General features: G+C 45.3%; 1 protein-coding gene across 1 annotated transcript in view; it reads right to left on the reverse strand.

Annotated features, from left to right (window-relative positions):
* The window catches only part of ZBTB16 (zinc finger and BTB domain containing 16), a 210,809-nt gene extending 188,577 nt beyond the window's left edge, over positions 1-22,232 (reverse strand). Inside the window, exons 1-3 of the mRNA XM_043534259.1 lie at positions 22,184-22,232; positions 21,378-21,506; positions 20,199-20,264 (exon numbers count right to left, since the gene is read on the reverse strand). The gene's annotated coding sequence lies outside the window, so the exon portion shown is untranslated. The remainder of the gene's footprint in view (positions 1-20,198; positions 20,265-21,377; positions 21,507-22,183) is intronic.
* Positions 22,233-25,820: the final 3,588 nt, after the last annotated feature.

The following is a 25,820-nucleotide window of genomic DNA, read 5'->3' on the forward strand; positions in this document are numbered from 1 at the left end:
CATTGGTGTGGAAAGGCTGTGCTCAATACCATGTCATCCCAGCACATATCTGAACGTATTGAAAGAACCGTAGAATTCAAGCACTGGTTTGGTAAACTCTGCCCATCTACCTCTGAGGCTGAGTACAATCCAAAAGCCAAAGCTCTTTGTTAGCCGCTCCTTTAGGAACCCTGCTCATTATGAGAGCTTAGAGCAGGAGGGACAGAGCAATGTGCGGAGAATAATTGGTTGCAGACAGGCTGCCCGTGTTGATGTGGGCAACAGAACACACAATCAGAATGAGCCTGGAGATGTGGAGAATGAGAGAGGCAGATCCAGCAAAGATCAGATGGAATCTAGCTAGGATGAGGTGGGGAGGGAAAAGCAGCTCTTAAATTCACAGGCCGCAAAGGAGGAAGCCAGGCAGAAGGCCTTTTATGAAGGCAGAATTGCAACCAGTATCATGAGGGACAGACTGAGCCTAGCATAAAAGGAGTTTAAAAATGACCAGCTGGGGCTGGGCTTAGAAAGCATAACCCTGACTCCAAATCAAGTGGCAATGGGGAGCCAAATAGCTCAAGGGCTTGCCAACGAGCTATGCAGTCAGAGGCCAGGATCGCCGTGAATAAAAGTTTTCCACATCTGACTGGTTTCCAGTGGCCAGCGTGAAACAAGTTGGTGATTAGATTGTAAACTCTTTGGAGCAAAGGCTGTCTTTTCATGACACGTTCCAGGGCCAAGCCACAACGGGGTCCCCATCCCTGACTGGGGCCTCTAAGTGCTGTCTAATTTCAGTCCAGTTCTTAATGGATAGGTATCCGCATCCCAGCTGGTACCCTCAGGATAACTCGGTAGAAATGCCAGTGGATGAATAAGGCATGCATAGTGGCCCATTGGCAGGGCACTGGGGGAAATTCTCATTACTGCTCACTATGCTGTATTTGTTTCATAGATAAACAGAGGACTTCAGTCTCCAGGTCTGTCCAGCCAGCATCTTTCACCCCATTAGGGACATTAAAGTGTTTTGACTTTGGGGAGGAGGGAAAAAGAAGTCCTGACAACAGCCCTAGGGGCCTGCGAAGTGGCATTCTGAAAAATCAGCTTATAGCAAAGCTCAAGTTCAGCCACAGCTAAGAAACACGGGGGCTGGTGAACATTCAGCTCAGCTCAATTGGCACAAATAGGGCCAGTTTGTCAACTAGCACAAACTGATATGGCTCTATGGACGTCAGTAGTACCTACACCATCAGCACTAGCTCAGGCTCTGGTCTTCTGTTTTCATTGTCTTTAAAGTGACTAAATACAAAATCTAAGAATAAATACCTGCTTCTCCTTAGAGAGGAAGCTCACTTTATTTACTTCTTACTTAAAAAGCCACATTAAAAGCTTATGCTCAAATAAATTTGTTAGTCTCTAAGGTGCCACAAGTCCTCCTTTTCTCTTTAATAAAAGGGTTCACTTTTATCCCCCTTTCTTTGGATTCCTAAGCCCTGCGCTCCTCCTACTCAAAGCCAATAGCCTGGCTTGTGCTTGAAGCCAAACCAAGCTCAGAACAAAGAATAATGAGAAATATTTGATGCTCTCCTTGCATTCTGCAGTGAGAACTCACTCACGACAAGCTAGGGCCCCTTTCTCAGCAACTTCTGCTGACCTCTAGTGGTTGCTGACAACAACAACTGAGCCAGCTCATGCACTGGTAGCAAGAGGCCAGTGTGTATTTTTTGCTCTTAAGTGCATGTGTGTTCATTCCTTGGGCACCTGGAGCTTCCATCTGGATGGAGTGCAGGGGTGTGCTCACACCTAGAGGTCAGGAAATGAAAACGCACTCAACCAGCTTTAAGCCACAGCCCAGAATGATGATAATTAATAGTGCAAGAATACACCAGTGCTTTAGCTGTTAAACACTGAAATGGGAAGGGAAGCCACAGAAAAGTTTCAAAGTTAACCAGAGTAAATACTATGTCATAATATATTCAGCAAATGCTAACACGAGTCCCAGAAAGAATATACAGCGAAGCGGAGGAAATCCATCTAAGATCATATTCGGAAGATCACCTAAGGGGAGGTAACCGGTGAATACCACTGACTCTCAAGGAGATGTGGCTCCGAAGTGCCTGAACCACTTTGGAAAATGGGGGCTTAGACTCCTAAGGCTCAGCTTCTCCAGTGGATTTAGGTGCCTAACTCCATTAGGTGAGTTGATTTCAATGTGAGTCACGTACCTAAATACATTGCAGGATCCGAGCCTTGGTGCTTTTGAAAGTTGTACCCCTACTGTTACTTTACATGGTTATAAGAGGCCTGCCAGAAATGCTTTGTTGGGGCTGACTAATCCCCACCAATAAATACAGGACAGTTGTAGTAGGTTATACCTCTCTGGTGCCCCTTTTGAGGGTGGGTGGGTGTCACTCCTGTCTCAAAGTCCAGGGCACAGCCCTCTAGCATGGGCTGTTCAGGTTGTCTGACCCCCTCACAGGGCAGGTAAAGTAGCTGCACAAAGGGCAGACTCCAGGGCCTTCAGGGAAGACAAGCAAAAGAGAAGAGAACTGGCTCCTCTCCTTTCCAAGAGTGCCTAGCTGGTCAAGGCTCCCAGGTGGCTTCCCCTGGCTGGGGAGTATCAGCCTTACTTCCCTCAAAGTGCCACCTGCCCCCAGCTAAACCGGGATGCTCCCTTGTAAGGACCTACCCCTCCCCAGGCTTGATGGGATTCACCAGGTGTGCCAGGTTGGAGCTATCTGTGCCCAGAGGAGCTCTTTAACCCCTTCCTGTCTGGGGTGGTGGATCTGCCCTGCCCAATAATAAATGAATTGAATAAACTCCCCTGCAGCCCGGAGGTTAACCGATTGCCTGGGGTCAGCTAGCCCACGAGTGGAAGAGCCCCAGGATTAAGACTCATTTGTCCTGACTCCCAGTAAATTCATTGTTCTGACTGGTAGACCAGCACCTAGGAGTCCCGTCGCTTAAGCACGTTCCTTAAAATACAGTTTTCCAGCAGGGGGCAGGAGACGATCATTTCAGGCTTCCCTTCCTCAAGGTACCTGTTTTGGACCAACCAGCCCTTCCCTCCAAACACTGCATTTGATCGGATCTGCGTGGGGGCTGAGTTTGCAATCTGACTATCCATTCTTCAAGCCTTAGGCCTGCACGCTTTAACACAGGACCATATGCTACCAGCAGTCATATGTGCAATGCTCTCATGAAGTTCCCTGCACAGAGCCTGGATGGGAAATGACCCCATAATTTCTCCCTTATGCATCGCTTTCAAACACTTGGGTCTTAGTCTGAGACGTTCTAAGAGCTCCACATACTACTAACAACGCTGTTTCTGTCCACACCAGAGTCATCCTCAATGCTGCTATCTAGGAGATTTTTGGTTACAGGGCTAAATGTGGCTAAAGGGCCAGGCCCAGTATAGTGACATTAATTTCTAGCATCTACGCCAAGTTACAATAATCCTCTTCAGCTCATCTTGAGCCTATGTGTAATGTTCCTGAAAATTAGCTCCTGCGTGCATATGTATTTTGTTCTTGCTTTTCACAGCCACCTTTTCAGTTGGTTGCTGCACCACCCCGTCCTCAAGTTGCACGTGAGGCCACAAAACTGTTAATTGCTTTAGGATACAGAAGCAGTTTCAGTGCATAAAAATAGAGAGGGAGAGAATTCCCAATTTCTGAGGTCAATGCTATAGAAAACTGAAGTTCAGCAAGGAAATAAGGCTCAGATTTTCAACAGCGAGGGTAGTTAGCCACTGGAACAGAGAACCAAGGGGATGTGGTACATTCATCATTGCTTGGCATCTTTAAATCAAGATGGGATGTTTTTCCAAAAGATACATTCTAGTCCACCCACAAGCTGTGGGGCTGGATGCAGGAATCACTGTGTGAGGTTTTATGTCTGTGTTATGCAGGAGGTCATACTAAATGAGCATACTGGTCCCCTCTGACCTTAAAAATCAATGAATCTAAGAATAAACACTTACCCATCACACTCCTTGCTCCTTTCTTTCAGTGTTTGTGAGCTGCTTATTCTCACTCCCAGAGATACCTGATCACCCAGAATGTCCCACTTTGTGGGCAGTGGGTAACCTTTAGTAAAGAACCAAAAGGGAAATAAAGTTTCAGAAACAAGAAGTAAAAAGATCAGCAAGAAAAAGCAAAATATCCATAGGAGAGCACTGGCCTCTTCCTGTCTAGGGCCTGAAATATCATTTTAGCAACAGGAGCCACTGCTTACACACACTTACTTGTATAAGAATGAAATGGAAACACGATTGTTCCTGTTCATTGGAATAAGAGGTGAGCATGCTCTGTATATCTAAGGTATGCCTAGAATGCTCATCACCATATTTATTATCTAAGTGCAGCATGCCTTATCTCCTTGGGCCGTGATCTAATCAGATGCAATAGCTAACCATGGTTGGGGCTGGCTGCAACTTGTACAAGAGACCTCCAAATAAAACCCAGGTGTCACAGAAGTTGGGCTAGTGAATTCAGCAGAAGATCATTCATCCTTTAGTCACTGCTGAAACCAATGCCCCTGGCTGGTAGATATGCCATTTTTCAGATGAAATAGGAAACATGCTCCGAGTGGTTGTGGCCAAGTAAAGATGCCATGGTACCTTCTGCAAGAACAGAGTTGTCAGCCGTCATATTCCAACTCAGGTTCTGGATCTCAGAAGAAGTTTATTAGCCCCACAGTGTTCAGTCTTCTTGGATGACCAGTACTCTATCAACATAAGGAGTCGTTGTTAAACACTGCGGTTGGGTGCCACAATTGCTCTGTCCATGCCAGATGGCATCAGCCCTGTTCCGCTCACTCACAGTAGTGCCTCCCCTTCCTGGGGATCTGTGATGGGAACATATTTAATTACTGGCATCTGTGTGATCCATGTCCTTCCACTGACATCAGTGGGAGTTGGATCAGCTTCTGTCCTATAGTGGGAGTTACAGCAACTGCAGGTTAAACATAGTCCAAGCAGGAGGAGAGAATTCCCCAGCCCCCAGTGAGTTGAACTCTTAGCAAGAGAAGACAACTTCAGCAATTATTATTGTGTGGAAGTTCTATGGCCCGTGTTATACAGGAGGTCAGACTAGATGATCACAGTGGTCCCTTCTGGCCTGGGACTCTATGAATCAATGACAAGTCTCTGGGTGAAATTTCTCTAAGTGTCTCTGGGAATAATTGGATGGTGCCCCCACTCCTAATAACGTGGGGCATTCACATTAGGAACATCCTGAGAAGTATGGAAATGAGTCCAGTTAAAAAAAACAAAGCGTGTACCTCTCAACGCAAGCCAGCTTGCTGGGGTTACCTGACACTGCAAACCACCCTATTTTTCTCGCCAGTCCCGGAAGGCCCCATCACTGAAATGGGTATGTTTGAGAGTGACATAGAACCCTGTGCAGGAGGGACACGGATTCGACCAGTCTGTGACAATGTCCTTTCCTGGATCAGTATCTTCTGAATATCTAGGAGAGAGGAGACTACAGCATGGGGGGATCAATGAGATAATCATAGATGCTGGCAGTTAATGGTTACCATTTCCAGTAAATCTGGGAATACTGAAGACAGAGAAACATCCAATTTAATCTGGACTTTCATCATTATCATAACTTCAATTTCACTTTACCAGCATCCTCCTTCCAATGTTATTTTTCCTTCTAGGAGTGCATCAAATTCCCAGACTGACAGTCCTGGAGAATAGCCACAGAATAGGTGCATCAGGCCAAGTTTCCCCCTCACATCACTCCCTGTGGGCGTGTCACACCACAGACCAGGAAGGAGCACCTATAATGGCAAGAGAGAATGTTAATCTCCAAGAGCCTTTTAATCCCTAGCCTTTCTGATAAGACTGCCAACAAGAGGATCAACCGCGATGGTGGTTTTTGTGACATTGACACTAGGAACTGAACTGAGATGCCAAGCTTTTTCCCCAAAGGCCACTGAATAGCTGTCAGATTGTAAGTCTTTTATTCTCTACTGCCTGGGTCACAGCTGAGCCAGTGACCTAGAGGTGAAAAGCTCTCTGTTCCATTAACAAGGCCCTGAGCCAGCTGTTGCCTCTTGGATGTTTGGGTGAAGAAGGCTCAGAACTTTACAGATCCTATCATTACGGAGCGTGAATATCATCATCCAAAGTGCTTCGAAATCAGGGCCACAATTCCTTTGGCTGGGACAAAGGTTGGATTGTTACAAGTTGGAACTGCATGTTATGAACATTCTCACCCATAGCAAAGTCCCACATCAAAGGTAGTTTTTGCACATGCAATCATCCACTACAGTGTGTTTGTGGTCCACAAAACCAGGGTCATCCAAAATTGAGATTTAAAGCAATAGATGTATATATTTAAACCAGGCTGTGAAAAATAAATTCTGCCTCTAGAGCCCTGAACACGTATGAAGCAAAAAATGTAAAAACCTCCAAGGTGTTAAAAAATACATGATGGGAAGGGGATGAAGGAAAGGGGAACAAAAGACATTGATTACAAAATCAAACACTTCTCTTTCAAGATCATATCTCTCTCCCCCTCTCCTACCCCTTCCCCCCGGCTTGATTTCTGCCAGTGAGCTGACCAAATACATTTCCTCATCAAAATAGAAAGAGCTTTCACTGATCTCCAAGAAAACACAAGAAGAAGAATGGGGGCGTTGGGGAGAAGTCATTCCCAAGCCAGTTGCAAAGATGCATTTGAACTTTAGTAAATCTCCAGCTCTGCCTTCCAGTTTTCAGCATTTTGGGACCTGGATCCTCCTGGTTTGTTTCTCTTAAACAGCGTCCTAGCAAGAGGGAGGAGAAATAAATGGGGGAGAGGAAAGGAGATGAGTGAGAGCATTGCCTACTGCAAATATTGACATAGCTATTATAGGCATGTATAAAACTCCCATTTGTGTTATGCAAGTGTTATATTCTTTGAATACTTCTGTCTGGAGGAATTCTTTATTTCGCTATAGAAGAAAAATGTTTTCATATTCTCTCCTGCCATTCAGACCTGCAACCCAGTGAGCCCTTTTGCCCTTGAGAGCCATAACATTATTTGTTAACATTTTTATGATGCCAAATGGTCTGTGCTAGAACGGGTGCCATTCTTTAGCTGGGAAACCATATGGCATGCCGAGTAATAAATAAGGTATTGTGATAGTTAATGAACCTAATTGCTAGCAAAGACTTTAATACAAAGAATGTGCTGCTGAGAATTTAGCACCACATTAGAGATGCAGCAGAGCTCCTCTGACTTCTGAGACTTAATTTAAGTTCTATATTGCAAACTCCAGAAAATAATTCCAAACCCTCCTGCTGGAAAAGCAACCTGCTGGTAGACTGTGATTATACTGAATTACTAAAATCGCAATCAATTTTATACCCACAGTTAACCCTTGCTAGGGAGTTCTCTCAGTGATTTCATATTAAGCCACTTAAAGATACACTGGGTCCAAATGGGTGCAAGCATTATTGTCATCAGCATAAACATTTATTTTCCTTAGACATCTCCTTATACCAGGAGCATCCTCTTTAAAGATCTTTCCGGGCCTGAGCCAGCCTGAGTAGAGGCAGAATGATGAGAGGTCTTCAGGTAAAAAGCAACAATTCTGAACCGTTGCTGCTATTTTTTCCCATAACTCAATGTTATTAACTAGCAGCAATCAAATTGCAGCAGCCAAATAACCGCCCATGGTGTAAAAATCCAACATTGAGCAGCTGACCAACTTTTTATGAAATGTTTTCTTACTTTAAAAGAGTAGGGCAAGCAATGTTACACATGGAGAATGTTTCGGCCTGTTGCAGCCCTGAAGAGCTCCTCCTCTCACAAGCGTCACGATGGGCTAAATTTTTTAAACACAGGCAGCTAAGATACAGCCACAGCCACTAACACATGACTCTGTCATACCTGCAAATGGGCATTTGTGCACCTGGGCACAGTGCACGTGCATGCAATTACTTGCTCTGCCTTTCAGAAGTGGGATTTTATAGAGACATGTGCAGATGCTGTGAGTGACAATGCTGATCCACAGCCTACTGAAGTCAATTAAAGACAAGAATATACAAGGTTATAATAGTTAAGATTTAAAAAGATAAACAAGACTTTTGGAATGGGTATAAACCCCTCCAGCTTCAGGGCATTAGCCATTTGCTACCTGATGGAGGTTAGGAAGAGACTTTCCATGGAGACCGGTTCTTCCATAACTGCAGGGTTTCTTGCAGCTGTTGGTCAGAGGATGGATGAATCCTGATCTCATCCAGTTAGAAAACTGCCATTTCCCCCACTTTCTCACTGACTTCAACAGATCCAGATTGCGTCCAATCAAATCACTTATTTTACACACAACAAGCTGCTCTCTTCAACTTGAACTCTTTTTAGACTCTCCCCCCATCCACTTATGCCCTGCCCTGAATGGGCCATCAACAGAACACCCAAGCAGCAAACTCTCATGAGACAAGACAAAGGATATTTTTTCCCCTTTCATTTTGCCTCCTAACAGTGACATGATCTCTCTGGGTTGCATGATGCCAGTGTTTAAATGGGTCATGCCCTTGCCTTAAGCCATAGGCGATGGTTAAGAGGGCTGGCCTTGAGCTTTGGTGTGACTGCCATCTCTCTGACTCTGGGTATAGCCTCACTGTTCCTGGCTGCTGTAACTGTAGAAGAACCTGTACTACATACATGGGTCCTGATGGGTATCCCTAGCAAGCAGCAGACCATGACACCCATCGGGGCCGTGTCCATCCCTGGGAGTTTCCCTTGAAAGAACAAATACAGACACCCCCAGTGCTCCCATTGTTCTGGCTCCCTGACAGGTGAGTGCTCCTGTTGTGGACTCTGAGCCATGTCCCTGCTTCTGTCCCCTGTGTGCACTTCCCCCAATGAGAGGATGCACCTAGCTGGCCAGAAGCAAGGAGGTCACCACTAGTCTCCTCCAGCCTGCTCTGTTTAAACAGTCAGGTAGTTGACCGTGGCACACCCCTCCCTGGACCATTTGCAGTGACGACTGTAGCCTACAAAGCCCATCTGTGTTACATAACCTGTGCACCAGAATTGTGTTCTAGCTCCCTGCAGGAAAACCAAGGGGAATGCCAGCTATTGGCACCAGGATTGTGGACTAGCTCCCCGGGCTCTGTGTTCAGATGTGCCCACATCAGACAGTGGCATCCAGAACAAACTAGATCAGGGATGTTACTCCACCACTGCCCGTGCAATATGATGCACACTTGCCCGGGGGAGGAAGTTGGCAGCTGTGTGTGTGTGTGTGGGGGGGGGGCCTGGGGAGAAGACAGCAAAGGACAGAGGGGTGCTCGGTCTTATGTGTGGCCAGAGCAGACTGGAGGTTTTGTATGTATTTGTTCTCTCAAGGGAAACTCCCAGAGATGGACACAGCCCCGATAGGTGTCATGGTCTGCTGCTTGCTAGGGATACCTGTCAGGACCTGGCCCTGTTAAGCGTAGCACTAGCAGCTTCATGGTGAAGAGCTGTGAGTTTCCCTTTATGGGCAACTGACAGGCAAGGCTTCATTCCACTTCCAGGAGCATCCCATGTCTGTTGGCCTCACCATAAGCAGCCCAGGTTGAGTCTGTGGGATGTTATAATTAAGGGCCATTTTACACTGACATGCCTGCAGCTGAGGCATGACATTATTGGATTCCTTTGGGATGCATTGCCAAAACCCATCATCGGCATCACCTGGGAACCTTTGCAAAATCTGCTTGAGTTTGGAATCCAGCTTTAGCCTGCACACTATGGACAGAGTTCCTTATGAACACAACTATTTCTGCAAGACCTGTGCTGTGATTAAATTGTCCAGCGCACTCCTCTGTAATCCCACTAGCTGTCTCATCTCTGGGGCACACTGCATACTAGGAGAGAAGGGAAAACCATAATTTATTATTCCTTTCAATTACTCCCAGAAGCAACAACATCTGTAAGAGCTGGAGCTTCTGTGAGTAAATGAAAGAATTTAAGAAGGGAGAGCAATGGAAATATTTCCTTGGTGTATGTGGCACCCATGAAAATGAGTAAGAGCAGCTGCCATTGCCTCAAGGTATAATCAGACAATAAGAGCTTGGGCTGATGACTTTTTATGTAGGGGTTTGTTATGGGAAACATCACCACAGTATTTAGTATGCCACATACATTAAGGGATTTATCTATGAGGTAGGAAAGTAGTTTTACTAGAGATTGTTGACATTTTTGTGATTAAAAAAAAAAACTTTTTGCTGAAAAATGGGGCTTCATCAAAATGTTTTGTGGAAAAAAATCATTTTCAACAACAAAATCTGAAAATATTTTGATTTTTGGCAGCTGAAAAATTTTCAGTTTGAAATTTTTGAAACGGACAATGAAAATATTTTTTTTCCCCCCTTGTGAAAAATTTGATTTCCCGACCTGCTGTAATTATCCCCTGGTACACAGAGAGATTAAGGGCTAGATTGGAGCCTTTATTCATGTGAGGGGCACTTACTCATCTGAGCAATCTCACTGATATCACTGGGACTATGTGTGTGTGTAACTGCTCACCAGCATGAATAATAGGTGCAAACTCTTGCTCTAAGTTACTTGACCAGGTTCACACAGGAAGACTGTGGCAGAACAAGGCATTGACTGCAGAGAACAAGCCCAATACCCTAACCACATCTTAACCCCACCCAGTACAACATAGCTCACTCTGGATTTCAAAGGTTTGGGTGTTTTATGGTATTGAGTAGTATATCTGACTACAGAATTTGGGCAGGGGAGTTACTGTGGAAGCTCAGAGAAGCTTCTTTGGCCTCTGGGCAGTTCAGCCCTTAACAGCCTTGCTGTTCCTATTCAACGCTGGATTCTGAATAACTATAAAGAATTAAGAATTCAGAGGTGAGTTGGAGTTTCTGGGTTCAATTCTCAGATTCCCTTTATGACCCTGGGCAAGTCATTTCCCCCTGCTGTGCCTCAGTTTCCTCTTCTGTAAAAGTGACACAATAACAGAGACCTACCTTGCAGGGCAGGCTGCGAAGCTCAATTCACAAATGCTTGTGGGGTGCGCAGACAGGTCAGACAGCGACGACTGCTATTGAAATCCAAAGCAACAGACGTGGGTCTAAACCCAGGATTCAAGACCTCCCAGAAGTTCCAACATTTGCTACTCAGGTGTAAATCAGCTAAGTCTGGACAAGTTGCCCCCCTGTGTTGGAAGTTTCTGAGCCACACTGACCTGCCGCTTATCTCCATCCTGTGCTTCTTTTCTACTACTGCGCAAACAGCATCCTAGGAATAATACCCAGGTTTTGCTGTTCTAGTCAATTAGTAAACAGTGAGCTGGAACGTCTAGTTCATGCTGGTTCTTCACATTTTTAAACATTTCTGGGAAGAATTCACTCTGGTGACTGCCACTTTGGAGTACTTATTACATCGCTCTCTGCGGACCAAGCTACCCACTGGGCATGTCGAGAGAAAACGATGCTGCTTTGGGAAAGCAGACATGCTGTAACTCCTTGGCCACCATGTACACACAAGAGCGGCCCAAGACTCCAAGACCTGCCTCATGTGCTTCCTTTTAGCTCCCATTCAAAACAGCTGTGAAACATGGCCATTCGGACTCGGTAGCATCATGCAACCCCTCTGTAGTGCTGGAAAGGATTACACAGGAGCCCGTGGGAAGGAGAATCAAGCTCTTTCATTTTTCCACGGACCATATAATCACAACATTAACACACAACAGGTACCAGGTAGCTGTGTTGGGGACCCCTGCTCCGAGTCTTGCATTAAAACCAGCATGGCTTATTCAAGTTTGGTTTTCCCCATGTCAAGGGGCAGCTTAGGAAATTGATTTTTCCCCCCCATTTTCCATTACACCCACCAGTGCTTATGCATGTGGTCAATAGCTCCCTGCACTTCTACCTAGCCTTGATTACTCCTCAGTGCCGTCACAGCTGGGACCTCTGCATTTTAAAGGATCTCAGAGAAGAGTACAAAACCTCAGGGATGGATAGCACAGGAGAGCTGATATCCAACACTGGGAACTTAGCAGCTTGGGGTGGGTTATTCCTTAGCATGGAGCACAGGGAATCAGGAGACTTGGCCTCTATTCCTTACTCTACCACTGCCATACTTTGTAGTTTGGGGCAAAATCACTTCCCCTCTCTATAAAATAAACATAATCATGTTGACTTACTCTTCCTCTCAGGGCTTCCAGGGAGTTTCTTTAATGCATGTTTGCAAAGGACTTTGGGAATTGGGGGGAAGTGCAAACTCGTATATAATTTTTATTTATGCCATCACCTTTGTGTAACTGAAACAGATTTGGGGCATGTGCTAATTATATAGAGTATTATTGCGGAGATGGAAGGTGGCTGGGGCCAGCCCTGGCAGTGGCATCAAATGAGGAAAGTGCCAAGATAAAGAGTCACATAGTGTGGATTTAATACTGTACATAAATACACTTTACAAGCGCAGGAAGGCTCTGTACTAAGAGGAAGCCATTGGAATATTTTATAGTGATGCAGATCGAGTGAAAAGACTGTGAATAAATAAAAGGGAAGATAATTATTTGATGGAGTTCTCTTAGGATATGCCACAGCAGGGAATACTTACGGAGAATACATATTACTAGAGAGACACAGCTATTCAAGCATCAAACTAACCTATAAATTGTCACAGGAGAAAATTGGAGGCGAGTAATAGATGGGGTTTTGGGCACTGGTCTCATTATTAACATCGGGTTCCTCTTTCTGCCTTGCTTCTTGCAGTTCCCTGCACCCAAGAAGTTGCAGTCCCTGAGAAAAGGGAAGAGATGAGTCTAATAAATGTCTTTTAGAAATTATGACTGAACCACTACAGTAAAAAGATGGCGTCATTGATCTCTCAGCCATCTGCGCAGGATCTTTTGGCCTGGTAGCAGCAGCCTGCTCCCAGAAAGTTTTACATCTTGAGCACTTCATTCCCCCTGCTGCCCCAATTTCAAACGTGTGGTCTTGTTAACATCTCCCCCATACTCCATGATGCAGGCACTGAGCCCACAATTTGCTAGAATGGCCTCTGATTTTGGGTGCCATCTCTGAGACATCGCTTGGGCCTCATTTCTGGAGGTGATGAGAACCCACAACTCCGACTGAAGCCACTGGGAGCTGTGATTGTTCAGCATCTCTGCAGTTCAGATGAGAGAATGGAGGCACCTGAGACCAGAAGCGGCTTTTGAAAATAGGACTTTATTCATTTAAAAAGGAACGGTTTTAGAGGTGTGGCTCTCAGCACAGAGTCCAACTCTGGCAAAGAGAAGAGAGACAAGAAGATACAGTAGTTGTTGGGAAGGTTTTTGCTTGCACATCTTCAGGACTGACGTGGTAGAAATCAGAGCTCCTCTCTCAGCAGAAGAGGCCTCATCCATCTTTCTCCTGGCCATTGGGTGGCCACCAGCAGGATGGATGGATCTACAATCTCCAGCTGGAGAAAGAGGGAAGATGAAAAACTGTGGAAGTCCTATTGATCTGCTGGAGTTGATTTTATTTCACCAGAACTGCAAGCTAGCAAAACATCACAATCTGAAGCAGATTTACTGAGCTTTTACAAACATGTGACAGATCCTATGGACCAATACACAGGCACTGCCAGACCAGATCAGAGGAATGGCCCTTATAGGTTGGTATCATGTATCTGGCAGTGGCTAGTACCTCATGTTGCAGGGCAAGTCTATAATCCCACAATGAACAATTCTGCAGGAACAGGCTTCTAGGGAAAATCCTTTCCTAACACCGAATCACAGCTGGAAAAGCTTCACACATGCCATCCTGTCTGTTCCTTGCTGGGGACAATGTAGGATGGTTCCCTGCTATGTATTTTCTATTGCTGTATCCATAGACTCAGAATTAACTAAGGAGTCACAAATGGAGCCTCCATAATAAGAATCTATGGTATAAACTGATGCATCTATTAACAATAATTCAGCCTCCCATAAAGCCTGTTAGCCAAGTATTTCAAAGCACGTCACAAGTCCTAATTATTTAAGCTTCATACTGACCTTCATCAGCAGGGGGGTGTATCATTCTCCCCATTTTACGAACAGGGAAGCTAAGGTCCACAGAGGCCAAGTGACTTGCCCAAAGTCACAGAGCTTCTCAGAGGCAGGTCTCAAAATAGAACCCAGGAGTCTTGCCTTCCAGTTTCACTACTCTGTCCAGCCAACACCCCCCGTGGCCCATAGATTTGAAACTATAAATATTTTTAATGATCAATTTAATAATTCAAGTGACTTTATCTTATTGGCCATCATGTTTAATAGCCAGTTGCAGCTTTAAACAAGACATAGTACCTTGCTCATAAAATCTAAAAGTTAGATGGAACTAGTTGTAATATTCATTACCAATCAGTTATTATAAACATATTAATCCAGAAAGGCTCAAGCACTACACAATAGATCTCTCTATAAATGTTTGTCATAATTGGCAGGCATGTAATAACAAAAAACAACCATTCTCCTTTTTACATTCTAAATTGAATCCTTATTGCAGCATACAACCCCCAAACTCTCATTTGGCTTATATATAGCTCGGAAACTATATGATTTAAAGCCCCTCTTCTTGACAGGGGGAGACCTAATATACCCTGAAGAACTAATGTGGCCTAGAAGTTTCTAAATATGTTTAATGAATGTAACAGTAACACAGCAGGTGTCCATTAACCTTCCCCTTCCCGGACTAGTCAAAAATTGAGAAAATACTACCTATAGTATAACTAGGGTGGGAAAATCCTAGCCAAAGCTGGAAAATACAATATTACCATTCTGAAGGCTAATTCAGGGATCCTATAAAAACAGCATACACAAAATCGAAACCATGCAGATACGGAGTCACTAGGTAACAATTATTTGTTTTACAGCTTTTTAAATAAGTGCTGTTTCTATAGTTTCTTTTCTTCCATTATTTTTGGCAATTCTGCTGCTCCCCATCCCACCTCTTGCATGCACAACTTCACTTTTCACTCCCTATGATGCTGGAAGGCTCACTAAAGGCTCCAGGATTGGGAGACAGGAACATATACGGGTTCTGGAAAGCGATTCAATAATTCTCTTTCAGAAGGGACAGGGGAGAATTTAGTCCACAGGTCTCTCTCCCCCTGCCTTGTGGTGAAATTCCCACTGGAAGTTTGAGGTCTTGGTCAGAATGAAGACCACAATCCCACCAACACTTGGGCATGTGTTTAACTTGTGAGCACATGCAGAAGCGTTTGCAGGACTGGTGCCTAGTTACATTTCCCCAGATATCACCTTCAATTCTGGGCACCGTGGGACCCAGACAAATGCCAGCCATACAGAGGATAACCAGAGGACACCCTCCTTGGAGAGGAAGGTCTAGTCCGGTGGTGACGCTACTGTCAGAGGTTTGTTTCTGTGGTACATCCTTGTGCCTCCAAACAATACAACTCACCCAGCCACAGGTCTCCGCTGGTAGATCGCTGCCCTGTGCAAGGTCCAATGTAGCAGTGCTTTACCTGCTGGCCAAGGCATGATTTAGTCCTTCCCCTTCTGGGATGTTAAGGTCCAAAAGAAATCATGCGGGAAAAAAAAAACCCAAAAAAACCCCAGCTCAAAATAGGGTCATCCAGTGAACCTTCAGCAGGGCCCTGATATTCAGGGCTTGTCTTCAAATAACCAGTAATTTAGCTGGTCTCCCTGGGTCCGGTCATGACAGCTTTCCTTTCTGGTCAGCCCAGTTAACTCCCCTCACGGCACCTGACACCTGCCACAGTCTAGCTGTCCAGTCCATGGGCTCTCATTAACCCTCTCCTTGCCAGTCTAGGGCCTGTCTGCCCCACTCCTGACACTAGACTGGGGTTTGGAGAGCTGAATTCAATTCCCCGCTCAGTCACAGACTTCATTTTGTGATCTTGGGCAAGCTAGTTAGTCTGCCTGTACCTCAGTTCCCCACTTGTAAAATGAGGTTAATAGCACTGCCCTGCCTCACAGGGGGTTATGAGGTTAAATCCACTAAAAATTGTGAAGTGCTGAGGTACTGTGGCAACGGGGTCCAGATAAGGCCCAAAGGAACTGATTTGGGAGCAAAGATTAAAAGTGCTACATTCCGAATGCATCTTGCTTGTCCACATGAAGACTAAGTGGAGGAAGACATTGCTATTTGCTACTGCACAAAGGGTGTAAAACATCAAAGAAGTAGAGGATCTGCCTAGAGTGCAACAAAGGGGTAAACACCAGGGTGATAGGGTGGAACTGAGCAGAGGTTTAATATCAAGGAAGTATTTCCTAAGAGTTAGACTGTGGAATAGACCCGCAAGGGCGGGGTGGAGGTGGGGGTGGGAGCCACATTACTTGAATTGTTTGAAAACTAGACTGGGCGAAGCCTGAAGAGAGAACAGCCTGTAGGGAACACACCTGCCCAAGCTGGGAGTTTGAGTCAACAGGGTTTAATTGGCCTTTCCCATCTCTTGATGCATTGATGCCAAGGAGGTGAATTAAGGATGAAGTCTCAGTCTTGGCTCTAAGTTTCTTAGCTTTGATGAGTTTAAGGCAGGCCTTAAAGCTATAATTTAACTGCGTGTAAGTCTTCACGGGAGCACGTGGATCTCTGCTGTTGCAGAGCTGGAAAGGAACTATGCCAAGGGAAACAGAAGCATAAGCCCTGAAACCCTGAAGAAAGGTCAAGTGGCGAGTGGTCTTCAACCCAGGCCAGTTTTAAATGGCTATTTACTTGTTCATAAACCAAATTCGCTTGTGAACCTCTTTAACCGGTGAGCATGTGAGGTGTATCTGGTCAGTAGGGAGAAGGGCCAGGTGCTTCACTGGTGTAAACTGGCATAGCCCCACTGAAGCTAGTGAAGCCAGCTTGATTTATGCCACCTGAGGATCTTGCCCCAAGTCTTGCCCACAGAGTAGATGTCATTAGCTCTAAATGGATCAGGGGTTAAGAAAGCATTGGTTCTTTTACCCAGGAAAGGCAGAGTGACTGTTTATATGGTAGATATAGAGCCTAATGTGATTAGAGAAGACACTCATTTTATTTTAAACGTCTGCCACTGCTTCAAAAGTCCCGTGTGAAGGCAACACTGAAGGCAGGCTGTCTTTAAGGTTAGCTCTGACTGCAAAAATCAAGGGCACAACAGGGCTCTTCCCTCCCCCTCCCTCAGTTACAGGCACCCATCGCAGGTGCTTGTATCCATTACTGTCGTTAACTGATTCCCCTCTAATTCCTATGAATTAGTGGGACCCAAGAGGCTAGCATAACCCACCTGTTCTCATCACCTGCATCCCCGCTCCTGACTGACTTTGACATTTGAAGACTTGGTAGCAGATAGAGGCGCTGGCAAATAGTATCATAAACCATTTGATACCATGATATCTGCTGGTTTGCATCTAAGCCTTGATTCCCCCTCCGTGAGTAAGTAAATCCAGGGCAACAAACTACACGCAACAGCAGGCCTTTCCTCCCATCGGTTCCTGCTCCCCTTAGCTCCCTTGGGGGGTGGGAGCGAGGGAAGGGGAGCGTCAGACCTGAGTGGAAGTGCAGAGATGGCCACAACCGGCGAACACATTTTTAAACACAAGCTATTTCCCTAGTCTAGACATGCCCAGAGTGGCATCTTTTAAAAGTACAATAGAGTTGAGATTTTCAAAGGCACAAAAGATACCAAACCCCCCTTGACTTTCAATAGGCACTGGGGCACTAACTGCCTTTTGTACCTTTGAAGTCCAACCCATCGATATTCACAACCCATGGAACGTTCCCTACCAAACTCTGCCCGTTTTAACACAGGGAAACTTTGAGCCGTAACAAGAACTTCCGCGCAGCATTCACAATGCACAGCACTGCGTTTTAATCCCATTGCTGATATTTTGGGCCATGTGGCTGGTCTAAGCAAATGGGTCTTAAGTGCATTTTGTGAAATAAAAATACATTTGGCTGGATGAGGAGGAAGGGAGTGATTTTTAAAAGCCACGGTGTCCTCCTACTGTGATGAAATTACCATGTCGTGAGTGAGTGACTGAAAACTGCAATTCACCCGCTGCACCTCTCTTGCAATCCTTTGATTAAACAGGCTAGCATCTCAGCAGTTTTAGACACTGCTGCTCCGTTCTATTTCTCTATAAGCCTCTCCCTCCTTTCTTCCTCTCTGAAACTCACAACCACAAACAAACATGTGCATCCCCCTACATGCAAACAACGACCCTTCTACATGCACGCACTCATAAGTTGTATACAAGTGAAGTCACTCCGCATCTCAACAAAACACAGTGGACCTGATTTTCATCCCAGATCACTATTTTTTACGTGAGTACAGCTCTATTGATTTCAGTGTGCTCGCTCCAGATTTACACCAGAGTAACCAAGAGCAAAGTCAGACCCATTTCCACACATCATCTTCCCAGTGACTCGGAATTTAAAAAAGCAAACCCTCAAAATCTGTAAATTTCTGTTAATAATAAAAACCACCACCAGCACCCTCTGGGAGTCCATCAGATTAGATTAGCTAAACTGAACAACAGAAGCCAAATTCTCAGCTGATGTAAACTGACATTGCTCTCTTGGCTTCAATGAAGTGATGCCAATTTCCGCCAGCTGGGCAGTTGGCCCTTGAAACAGCTGTTTTACTAATGTTTCTAAATCCACGGATTGCTGTCAAGCTCCCCTGGCTTTTTATTCAAGAGCTTCCCCGGACATCTAACCAAAAGCTAATGTCGCTGCTGGCAACAGAAGCGTTTCTCTGCTCTGCAGTTAGCGGAAAAGCAGCAGCATAGGAATACACTTGAAAGCACTTGGCAAGTCGTGTTTCTGACCACTGCACCAATCTAACAGCTCTGCCTGGTGATCAGGCTGCTGAGCAGATTTGTACTGACGAATCGTGTTCGGAGAGAAGCAAGGACAAACCCTGGTAAACAAAGCAGCGGGCATGTTGAAACTTCGTAGCGAGGTTGTGTCATGTAATGTTATACAAAAGGCAGCGGTACAACTAGTTCTGGCTCATCAAGAGGCTGGATAAATATTTGTGTATACCTCCACGTGCGGGAGCAGGGAGTGAATAACGCTCTCCCATTGCGCCAGATGAGCCATGACCCCGAGACATTCCAATGAAAGGAGAAGGTCTACGATGCAACTTGTCGTTACAAAACATACCCTTGGGAGACAGAGCTCGCTTTCTCTTCGCAGCTGAGCAAAATGGCCCAAGTGCCCCTAGCCTCCGAAACCCACCTACACTTGCTGCATGTGAGGTTCAATAAGAGGTGATTCCCCCCGCCCCCCCCCGAGCCGGGGTAAGGGAAGGGCGTTTTCCACTTCCTTTATAAGGCCTTGTCTACAGCTGGGAATAATCTTGGTTCCGTGATTGGTTTACCTGTGCTGTTGCGGTCCCTAAATATAGGTAAGAGCAAGCTGGGGTTCCAGCTGGTGTAAACTGAATTGGGTTTTTATTCTTGTCTACGCTCAGAGATGCACCTCCCCTGATTGCTCTCAGGGCTGGTTCTGAGCATGCATCAGGCCAGAGAATCCCAAATACATCCACCAACACCACCGCCACCATCCTCTACCCCCAGCCCCATGGTGTGGCCTTTACACTAGAGGAGGGCTGAATTTTGGAGCTAGCTGACAGAGTGATACTCGTACCGTCATTAGAGGTGTCACGGCAGAATGGTTCTAGGGGCTTCCTGCGTTCTCAGATGCAGGTGCATGGAGGAGGTGGCATGCTCCAGTCCCTGCTGGCCGCAGTAACAGGACTCAGGGGTTCCTTCCAAAATTATTCTCAGTGAGACATGATACCCCAGGGTGGGTCGTTGACAGTGGGGATCCTACCCAGCACCTCTGGATTTAAGACCGTGAGCCTCTACTGTCTGAGATTAAAGACCCAGCTCTGTTATGCTCACTGTCTGTACAGACTCATTAACCTCTTTGGGTATGTCTACACAGCGATGAAAAACCCCTGGCTGGCCCAGGCCTGCTGACTGGTTTGAGGGGCTCGGACTCTGGGGCTGAAAAATTGCTCTGTAAACGTTTGGGCTCCAGCCCAAGCCCGAATGTCTACACAGCAATTTTTAGCCCCACATCCTGAGCGCAAGTCAGCTGTCCTGGGCCAGCTGCAGCCATGCCGCAGGGCTTTGATCCCTGTGTAGACGCATCCTTTTGTGGCCCTGACACCAGCGGGGCGCAGAGAGTCCCACTGTGTAAGTGTAGGTTACAGTAGGAACAAAGATTTTGCCAGAGCAGAGTATTGGTTCATCACAGCTGGTATCCTGACTTTGGCAGCAACCCATACCTGAGGCTTCGTGGGAAGGGTAAGTCCTTGGCCTGTTGAGTACTGCTGCAAACTCCTTCATGAGCCCTGCAGTGATGAGCGGGAGAGAGAGAGAGATCTGGTTATCCCCCATTCCTCAAGCACAGCTATAGCTGTCATTATTGATCATAAAACCTCCGTATTGCTGACGCTAACCTTACATGTGTGCCTCCACACTGGCCGACAACACTGTTCCACGATCTCACCTCATGGGTCAGATATCGGAGACATGAGTTATGGAGCGGATTTATTATTATTCGCTCTTTGTATCACAGTAATGCCGAGTGGCTGCAGAGGACATCAGAGCCCCACTGTCCTGAGTGCTGCACCCCCAAATAACGAGAGAACTTACAGCTTAAGTAGGTTAGCCAAAGAGCAGCAGGGGAAACAGAAGCACAGAGAAATGAGGTGCCTCGCCCAAGGTTACACAGAAGGTCAGTGGCAGAGCTGGGAATAGACAGCAGATCTCTTAGGGCTTGTCTACATGGGAGGGGTTAAACCAGTGTTCAGTGTTGTAGCCACAAGACCACACTGCTTCTCCTAGGTCCATCTAGCTATGTTTTTAAACGTTGCCCATCCCCACGTTATTTACACCAGCTGGGACTGTGGGACAGCGATTGCATTAACACGTGCAGCACAACCAAGCCTTTTGGAGTTACCCCTCCAACCCATAACCTCACCAGTCCTAATGCAACTGTATGAATTCCCTGACAGGCACCTCAGTGACCCAGCCGAATAGCCAAGCAGGGCTGAGCCAGTTTCTCAAGGCTCCACACATTGGGCCAAGCAAAGACTGAGATTTGGTATGAATCATAGTGAGATTTGTAGGCAAAAGTCCATTAATGAAACTTCTCAGAGCTATTGCAGTTCTTAGTACTCAGCTGTCAAGTACTGTAGAGATGAAAGTCTTATTTATGTGTAAAGGTATATCTGCAGAGGGAGCAATAAACAGGAAAGCAAAGTGTGATGATTTTACAATGTTTACCTCAAGTTTTATATTCCTGAAAACTAGGAATAAAAGATAGAACCATTTAAAACCAAGTGGATAAAAGGGGCTTCCACAGGACTATAAAACAGTCTGGTAATTGTTAATTGCTAGTTTCTGGTTACAACAAAGATTCAGATTAAAAAACAAATGAATAACTAACTCCTTGCACCCACCTTTAACACCATCACTGGAGAGCAGGAGAGGAGAGGTGAGCGCGCACAGGAAAAAGAAAGGCAGAACAAGAACACATCTTTTGTTTCAGAATTCTCAGTATTATAGGGAAAAAGAGAAATATTTTGTTCCTGGGGAAATAAATACAGAGGGATTAAAACCCTATAGGTAACACCAGGAGGCCAGATGGCTGTGCTGCGATTGAAAGGTGACCTGAAAAAGGTGTGTGTGTGTGTGTGTGTGTGTGTGACGGGTTCCCTCTGGGGTGCCACCTGGAACTGGGGTACCACTGAGCCCTGTGACCCACCAGCCTGGGCTCCCTCTCACACTGCTGCTATGACAAGCTGCAGACCCCCTTCCGGTCCTACACTTCTTCCAGCATTCACACAGGTAGGGGCACACCCAGTGGAAGTTAAATGCAGGCTCTCGGACCAGCCACTGCATGAACCAACTAATAGAGAGGCTACAGCCAAAATAATTGCCAGCTTCTCAGCCTACGTCCCCCACACTGGAGTATAAACCCAAAATTATACTGTCTTGCACTGCACAGTGAAAACTCAGAGTTCGCCCCTCCTTCAATGTAGAGAAGAAATGGAACAGCCCCCTGAGCTAAGATTCCCAAGCACTTCACTCCAAGCTTACTGGTTTAGATTAAAACATAAAATAAGTTTATTAACTACAAAAAGATAGATTTTAAGTGATATAAGGGATAGCAAACAGATCAAAGCAGATTACCTAGCAAATAAACAAAAACGCAAACTGAGCTTAACATACTAGAAGGATAAGATTTGAATTAATAATCTCTCACCCTGACTGATGATACAAGCAGGCTGGCAGATTCTTAAGAGACAAACTGCATTTGCTTTGCAGCTTGGGATCCCCAGGTTTTCATACACAGGCTAGAAACCCCTTTAGCCTGCATCCAGCACTTCCCCCAGTTCAATCTTTGTTCCTCAGGTATTTTCTGGGAGCCTTCTTGTGTGGGGAGTGAAGAACAACAGATCTATCACTCCCTGCCTTATATAGCTTCAGCTTTGCCCCAAACTCAGTTTGTGGAAAAACACTGACACCCCAAAATGGAGTCCAGAGTCATGTGGTCTGGTCACATGACCTTGTGGAGTCATAGCAGCCATTACTTACAGGCTGTTTGGAGCATTCTCAGGGCGGCTTCTCCTAAGGCCTATTGTTTTCCCCAATGGCTCGTTACTCTGAATAGGCCCTTCACTATGACCTAGCTACACTGAAAGCATCTTGCCTAGTGCGCATCACCCAGGTGTAACTACATTTGAAATACAGATACATAGTCAATATTCATAACTTCAGATACTAATAGGATAATTATATTCAGCAAATCATAACTTTTCCACTGACATCTCACATGACCTGTCTTATACAAAATGCATCATAATTATGCCATAATCATATCACAATATAATCCCTGTGAAGAATATGGGGTGCAGTATCTCAGTGGGGATTTTTGTTTTTTTATGGTGGAGAGAGAAGGCCTGAAATGATTATTTTTTAAAATTTGATTTTTCTGTTTCTGTCTTCATACTAGAAATTCAGATCTTGCCTACCCTGACTAAGGACAAATGGATAATGAGCAGGTTTAGGACATTAGACACACCAACGCAGATTTGACATGGTAGAGATTTTTGTTCAGATTATACAAAATTTGTTGGGCCTGATTCTCAATTACTCTTTTAGTTTCCAAAAGTAGGGAAGATCGGATTGGGGGTGGCAAAGGTGGCTTTAAACTACAGTGGTTTCTCAGTGACTGGTTCAAGTCTTTAGCATGAACTTCCACAGGAGCTAAGGACCATCACAAACCTGACCACCTTCCACGTCTCGATCATCAGGCTTTCCTTATCCTTTTTAAGGCAGCATACAAGAGCACACACCAGAGCTGCTGGAAAATCTTCCAGCAACCATTTTCCTGACAGAAAATGGCTTTTTGACTAAATGGGAATTTTTGAGAAAAAACTCTGGTTTTGTTGAAAAATTTGGGGGTTTCAGTTGCCAAAAACTGGGGGGGGGGGGGGGGGGATACAGCTTTTGCTAAAAACCTGAAAATTTTCAACAGACATGAAAAAAAATAAAGTCTAAATTTCAAGGGAAAAAAATTCCTTTCCTAACGCGTTCTAGCACACACCCATAATTTTCATCTTTGCAAGTCATCTTTAAAAAACATCCGATCTCTCTCCTCTAGACATGGTCTTGTACGGCCAAAAGACCGACCGTTTTAACTGGCAATGCAGCTTTCCATCAATGCTTATTGAAGAATGCCATGGAGTTCTCGAACAGCCCCTGAGGAGCTGTTTGAAAGTTTCATTTGTGAAATTAAAAGCACTGTATCCTTTAAAAAGCACAGTTGTCTCCATTTTTATTTTGGGGGGGCAAAGGGGCCTCAACAAAAGAACAGTCGGTCTCTTTTTCCAGAAAGACATTTATTAATGGAAATATTTACTTTTAAGAAACATTATCTACACTTTTTGGTGCAAATAAAAGGAGAGGGCACTTGACTCTTACTCCATTTAGGAAAATTTAAAATACAGAAAGGACTAGTTTTCTACCACCAAACTTAGCAAATCACCTCATTTCTCTTTCCACTTAGTTTGCACCATTCAGCTGCCTTCTACAGAGCCTTGCACCTCTGCACAGTGAATTGCATTTAGCAGGGGATAAAGTGGCATTTCATCTGTATTCATCTTTCCTTATGAATGCATCCGATGAAGTGAGCTGTAGCTCACGAAAGCTCATGCTCAAATAAATTGGTTAGTCTCTAAGGTGCCACAAGTACTCCTTTTCTTTTATTGTTATTGTTGTAGATATTTCTTTGCACTTTTATATTTTACCTCCTGCAAAGATATTTTTAAGTCCATGCTCTATAATAAGACTCACCAAGATCAAGCTGGGTTTCACCTTTGACCTATGGGAAATCCTTCCCTATGACCTCCAACATGAATAGCCCTGATGACCCTGGGCTATAGGAAAGCCACTGCCTCACAATAGACAAAAGGGCTGGATTGCTCCACTACTGCGTCTTTCGGGTTTTTTAGCCAGCTTTTAATTTAAGATGGGGAAAAAAATCAATCATTTGCCACATGGTGACTTCCCAGTGTCATCCTTCTTTCTGATCTCTTTCTCTCCCGCCCTCCCTGTGTCAGCGGCAGAGAGAGAGTCACGAATGACATGATAGACACAGATGCTGAGTACTCACAGATCTCCTTGAAGTTAATGGGGACTGTAGATATGTAATGCCTCTGAAAATCAAGCTGCTTTCAGCTGCCCCTTCCGAATCAAGGGGATGGGGTGATGGAGTTATGCATCACTTCGATGTGACTAAGATGAGATGCTGCACAGAGCTCAGATCCCTTAGCCTGTGCGGAGTCCCCCCCTTTAATGACAGATTTAATGCATTATCCTGGAATACTAACCAGAGAAATAAGTTCCATTCAACCCAGTGTAAATATCAAAACGCTGTTTCTATCAAGCAGAGAAGCACTTAGGAGGAGAAGACAATAGAGCCCTAATGATACACTTCGGTTGAACTAAAAGTATTAGGGAAAATGGCAATCAGCTGATGTCTACAGCTGAGTTCTGAATAGAGCTGGAGAAGCAGAGAGATACAGAGAGAGTGTTCCAGGCAGCAGGAGCTGCAAAGGGGATGGGTCTGCATAGAAGTGGGAGAAGGCCTGTTCCCTAACACCACCAGGTTGGCACAGAGTCAGGTAATGGTGACACACTGTGTTGGGAGATGAAGAGCCAAGATGGAGAGGTCCCCCATGGCCCACTGAGATTTTGCAGCCACAAATACCATTGGGCCCCTCTTGTCTTTTTCAAATTCATTTTTATCCCCAACCCGCTTTGTGCAATTTCATGCAAATAGACTATCCTGACAAACACTGGAGCTGCTCTGCGGGACAAGACCAAAAACTGAGGCCAAGCCTCAGAGCTCAGAGATGGTTCCAATCTCTCCCAAAGTGAACAGGTGTTTTCATCTGATATTTCAGTCCAGTCCACTTTGGATCTGGATACCTTCTAGGGTACTTGGATCTCAGGCCTATTTCTACAACATGATACACACTCAGGGAGCTAGGACTCCTGGGGTCTGTTCCTGCCTATTCCACAGGCTCACTGTGTGACCTTGGCCAATTAATTTTGCATCTCTCTAAAATGGGGACTGTATGTACTTACGTCACAGCTAAGGTTTAATGTTCAACTAATTCATGTTGTAAGGTGCATTGAGATCTGGACTGAAAGGGGCGAGGAACTGGACTCCAGATGCGGCCTATAAACCTGTCATTTCAACTGCAGGTGGAATTCTTCCACAGTGCCCCCAATCTGATGTGTGAGGCTTTCCTGCATTGAGCATCTCCTTCCAGACCCATGCAAGACATTATCCTATGCTCCAGTGCATGAGAGATTATGCCTCTGGTGACATC

Source organism: Chelonia mydas, chromosome 22, assembly GCF_015237465.2.
Source record: "Chelonia mydas isolate rCheMyd1 chromosome 22, rCheMyd1.pri.v2, whole genome shotgun sequence".
Taxonomy (NCBI): domain Eukaryota; kingdom Metazoa; phylum Chordata; order Testudines; family Cheloniidae; genus Chelonia; species Chelonia mydas.